Source organism: Embiotoca jacksoni, unplaced genomic scaffold, assembly GCF_022577435.1.
Source record: "Embiotoca jacksoni isolate LCO1_2020_lvr unplaced genomic scaffold, fEmbJac1.0.p SCAF_11, whole genome shotgun sequence".
In the NCBI taxonomy this organism is placed as follows: Eukaryota; Metazoa; Chordata; class Actinopteri; family Embiotocidae; genus Embiotoca; species Embiotoca jacksoni.
In genome coordinates, this window is record NW_027185241.1 from 19,845,147 (window position 1) to 19,851,146 (window position 6,000).

The window sequence follows — 6,000 nt, forward strand, 5'->3', positions numbered from 1 at the left end:
CCTTTACTGAAAAAGACATTGATGGCAGCATAGTTTGCTCCAAAACCTGCATATATCATTCCGCTTGGATGGGACCTTCCCTGCTAAGCATGCCATGTGCACTAAAAACACCCCCATACCATCAAGGATGCTGGCTGTGAACTGTGCGTTGATAGTAAGCTGGATGGTCCCTCAAGCTGGATGGTTTTTACTCATTTAAAACCCTGCAGTTGATCCAAAATGCTGCAGCCAGAGTACTGACTGGATTTAGCAAGATAAATCATATTTCTCCTGTTTTCGCTTCTCTTCATTGGCTTCCTGTTAAATCAAGAATAGAATAAAAAAATGATCTTGCTGACTTACAAAGCTCTTCATGACCAGGCTCCATCATATATCAGAGATCTTAAAGAACCAGATCATCCTGACAGAGCACTTTGCTCTCAGTACGCTGGTCTACTTGTGGTTCCCAGAGTTTCCAAAAGTAGAATGGGAGGCAGAGCCTTCAGTTTTCAGGCTCCTCTCCTGTGGAATCAGCTCCCAGTTTGTGTTCGAGAGGCAGAAACCCTCTCTAGCTTTAAGGTTAGACTCAAAACGTTCCTTTTTGATAAAGCTTATAGTTAGTGATGGCTCAGGTGGCCCTGAACCATCCTGCAGTTATGCTGTTATAGGCCAAGGCTGCTGGGGGACCCTGAGCTTCATACCTCTCACTCTTTCACTCTCTATAACTCATATCTCATCATCACACATCTCATTAACTTCATGCTTTTTCTCTCCCATAGTTTGCTTATTGTCTGTTGCCTCTCCATTCAATTCCCTCGCTCACGTAGTTTCTGTTCTTACTTTTGCAGGTGTCCATGGAGCTGCTTGTCTCTGCTCTGCGATTGTCGGCCTCACCAACAGTTCATGTCTTGTACCTCGATGCTGTCCTTGTTTCGCTCTGCTCTCCTCTCAACCCAACCGGTCGAGGCAGATGTTCTCCACCTCTGAGCCTGGTTCTGACAGAGGTTTCTTCCTGTTAAGAGGACGTTTTTCCTTCCCTCTGTTGGAGGTTTTTCTCCCTTAAAGAGGAGTTTTTCCCTCCTAGTTTATGTAGGAATTGTTGAATTGATGTGTTTCTCTGTATAATGTTGTAAAGTTCTGCTGTAAGGACTTTAACGTGTTAAGTGCCATGAAATAACCTATGTTGTGATTTGGCGGTATATGAATAAAATTGAAATAGTACAACTAAACTTACAATCTGTTAACTTACCATTCAATGAGAAATTAACTTCCATGACCTCCACCATTTCTGAAGAATTCAGCAAACACTTCACACCTCGTGAACTTGGAGCTTTCAAAATATTCTGAGGTCAAAGAAGGTGAATACCACTCGAGGTATTCATAAGTTCGTATGGACTCTACTCGTAAACACAATAAACACAACCCCATCTGAAGGCAGCATGTGTCCACCTAACTAATGTAAGTTCAGTATTAACACTCCATTCACTCTGTTTAGTCTCCAAACTCTGAGAAAAATGCTGCCCTGTGTTCACAGATATTTCTGAAAACAGCTGCCTTCTGCTGCTGGAAACTGGGCTGATCAGAGCAATATGAGTGAACAATAACAATAAAGTTGTGGGTTGTAGAACAAAAACGAGCGGAAAGATGAAGTCAGGAATCCTTTAATCAAATATTAATATATAAGTGCAGCTATTAAATCACTTAAATTCATTTCGTGAGCCATGTGAATCAGAGACTGGAGGCTGTGTGTAACCCGACTGACAGTGTTGCAAAGCAGTCAGTGGTGATTAACATGCTGCATGACACTGAGGAGGTAAACCTCAACTCTCCGCCTTGCCCAGAGGCTTCCAGACAAGATAATACACCAACTCGGCTCTTAATTCTCTCACACAAATACGATGGAGCTTCATTCAAAAACTGAGTGGGTTTAGATTGAGATAAGAAGCTCAGTGTTTGAGCATGTTTCAGACCTCCAGCGCTAGAATTCAACAAGAACAAATGTAGAGCAGGAACAAGCTGGACAAACATTTCTTTCACTTGCTTATAAATTTATTCAAGCCAAGGATCGTGGGAACAATCTTCTGTTCAACACATTTTGTAATTTAACAGTAAATAGCAAAGGACTGTGTGTAGAGCATATCAATACAAATACTACATTGCATTGCATTTCAAGGCACCGCGGCTGTTATAGGAGTGCATAGTTTCAAAACGTCAAGTCATAGTCTACTACTCTGGAAATAATTGATTATTAGTTGTTCAATAATACGCTGGTCACATCACATGCCAAGACAGCCTAATAAATCAAAGAGTCATTATGACATATTGTGTATGGAAGCAAAGGGAGCCCAACATAATTTTTTTCTACTGAGAGTATTTGTTAAATGCCTGATATGATATAAAAAAGATTTCTAAAGGTTTAGTACAGGAAGTTTGGGTCAGTATGAGACTTTATAAACACTTACTGTCAGAAGTATATTTATCAGTCCCTCCAGGAAATCATAATATTTAGCAATAATTTGTGCAATTTCAACAAAACAGCGATATTTGTGGGTGCTCTCGATTTTACAAAACTTCTCTTCAGAGACGGTGAAAGACAGCCCAATAGTTTAAAATTCAATGATTGTAAAATTAAAAAGGTTTATATTAACTGTTACTTAAATACATTTTTATAATTTGTTTTTACATGTGAGAAATGTGTCACACCACCTGCACTGCAGTAAACATTCTAATCTCTAAGTGACCATCCGGAATTTCTGAAGGAGAAAGTTGTTGATGAAGGAGCCGTTGCAGTTTTCAGCAGCTTCAAGAGAAGTACTTGGAAGCAGTAAATGAGAAGGAAAACGAAGAGCTGCAGACTCTTCTGTCAGGAAATCCTATTTGATGAGACTGCAGATGCATGCTGAACATCCTCTTTGCGCCACTTGAGAAGGAATGAATCTGTGAGGGTCTTAGCCTGCCTCGTTCAATCCTTGGGCATCATTACACTTTCGCAAGAATAGAGCGTTACCAACGAGGATATCGTTGTGTTTGACACCGACAGTGTGCACGAAGGAGGCATCAAAGCTGCACTAAAGTTGTTATTCCTCAACATAATATGCAGAGCACACAAAATTAACCTCAAAGTTTCCTTCTGCAAACAATTTGATCAGTTGAACAACTTCATACCGAGTTAACTCTCTGAATATCAACAAAGTTGGATCATGCAAAAGAAAAAAAGGTATTTTCATGACAGACAAACTGCCGGACCTCCTGGTTGTCTGCAGCTCAAGTAACACTTGGAGAACTTTGTTCTGTAAAAGGTGTTTACAGAAATGGAAATGGAGGTTAAACCAATGTGTTTCATCCTTAAGAAGACTCCTCCCTTTTGATCCACCTGTGTGCAAACACTTGTTTTTGCTTCCATTTTTCACGAGTTGAAGTAAACAAGTAAAGGATGAGAGCTTTATCTTCGCCATGATAATCCATCAGCCGAACACGTGCGACATAAGATACTGATTCAACAGCGTGGTTACGGCACAGGCGTGCCTTTGACAGTTCACAATAAATTTAAAAAAAAGGCACTCTAAAATGTGCAGTTTTATGTTGATTTTATTTTTACAGTATAAGGCAAAATTTCACATCTCCTTAGCATAGAATTGATTAGGTTGTGAATTGTATCCTGTGGAATGCTGGTGTACACAGTATAGGGTAAACTAGACACCATCAAAGGGCAGCATTTACCCACTCGAGTCGGTCATGATGACAAACTGCAGTCAGGTAGAGCGCAGTGACGGCGACTAGCACTCAGATGAGTTTCTGAAAGTTTGTGTGGAAATTCCTCGGTTTGTGCAAACCAACCGTTGCATCAGCTGTCTGGGTGGCTGGAGATCATGCGAGATCTCGCAGGTGAATAGGACAGATGTGTCAGTCCTGGGCTGGCATGGTTACATGCAGTCACCGGTTGAGAGGCTGATGGGATGTTCTGCCACATTTTGCTGTAACAAAGTCAAAGACTGCTTATGTTTTTTGAAGTGAACATTAGGTTCATTGGGCAACAGTTCTGATGGACGATAATGCAGGCTCTCTCAAAACGCGACATCTGTGGCATTGTGTTGAGTGATAAAACTGCACATTTTTAGAGTGACCTTTTATTGGGACCACACAAGAAATGGCAGCAAAAAAAAAAAAAGAAGTGTTGCCTTTATATTTCAGCAGTACATTTAACATGACAACTGTATGGTTAGCAATATTCTTTTTTTTTTTTTACCATTTGGGTTTTTCAGACATCCACAGGTGTGAGTCAGAAGAGCAACTCCATGAGATACAAACCTAGCACAGGCCCTAAATATCCAGATAAACATTGTGGCTGACAAGTGCATAGTCATTCTCGAACAGACGGCCAGGGACCACAGTGGTATTCAATTATGTCGAGGATCTGCAAATGGAATTGGCTGCCAATGAAGAGATGCAATGAGGTATGCGCTCAATACTTTAAGGAACTTGGCCTACTTTTTGCCACAAAGACACAAATCCTCCACGCAGTTAGCCAGCTATTTAACGATGCAGAGGAAAAACTCGCTTAGTACAACACTTTCCAAAAAAAAGTTGGAACGCTTTCAACACTGGAGACTTCCACTGTGGAGCCCACAGCCACTCAAAAAGTGACACATGGATACTCCAGACACTGATGTACCTTGGAATCTAGCATTTACCTCTTTGGAAGTTCTCCTAGACTCGTTTTCTACCATTCCAACTCTCTTTGCGCTCATTCAAGGGTTCCAAGGGAGGATGGTTATGGTTCCATGGCCATCGAAATTTGGATATATATTTTTAACTGTAGTTACACATGAATCTGCTCGGAGATGGTCTTGTTGCATTTATCTTAAAATTTCGATCTTCTCAGATAACTTTCTCCGTTGCTTTCTCTGGTCCATGTCAGTGTGGTGAACTCAGCGATATCAAACAGCAGTGACCATTTTTCTCCATTTTCAGTTGTGACACACATTTCATACTTTCTTTGCCTTATGACATACCAAAGACAGGCAGGTACACATGAGACAACTTGTTTTTAATTCCATGACTTTTCAGGGGAATAAAGGATTTTTTTCAATGAAGTGTGAAGTGTATAAACAACTTCATTCACAGCTGTATAATAATTACTTAAGACTTTTTTTCATGTAATTTTCTTTGAACCCATGTTTTTTAAGGTCATAAAATAAAAATAAGATGAGAACTAAATTATTTGTATCTATTTCTGTGATGTGCAATATTCATATATTGGAAGGTATGACATATGGCTCCTATAGTTTAAAAAAAAAAAAAAAAAAAAAAAAAAAAAAAAATCTGATTTTTTTTTTTTTTCTTTTAATTGACTCCCTGTTATTTAACCACAGAAATATTATGTGAAACTTTGAAAATTGCCACTCAATTTTTGAGAAAAGTCCTTCCAAAATCAAGCATTTTTGATTGCAAAAATCGGAACGAAATTATGTGAACTCCTGGCAGGACTGATTTATGTCAATGAACTCGCACACAGAATATAAATTGTAGGGTGAGAGTTCTAACCATAAGGCATGCTGGCAGGGTTAGCTTTGAAAGTAGCGAACACTGTGATATTTATGAATATTGCATGATGTGGAAATTCACACTATTCAATATATTATTCCTGCAGCCAGAACAGAGAGAAACAGAGAAAGGTAGCATAACTATATTAAGTGTTGAAAAGGAAATCACAGTGCTGGCTTTATTATTTGATTTAAGTTAATCGTGAATATATTGCACTTTTCTTAGTTTAATCTTTTTACATTTGTAAACAGCTCAAAGTCTTACCACAAAGCATTATTGACATCTGTGTTATATATTTTTCATTACATACTAAACTGAATTTAATGTATTATTACCCCTAATTATGTATTAAGGTTGCTTTTACTATTTAAATCTTTGAGGCCCTTCTTTACTTCCATATTTGATAGAAGATAAAACATCCATTTATAGCAGATTTAACACTCAAAGACGGTCAACATCCATTGTTTAGTCAGTCCG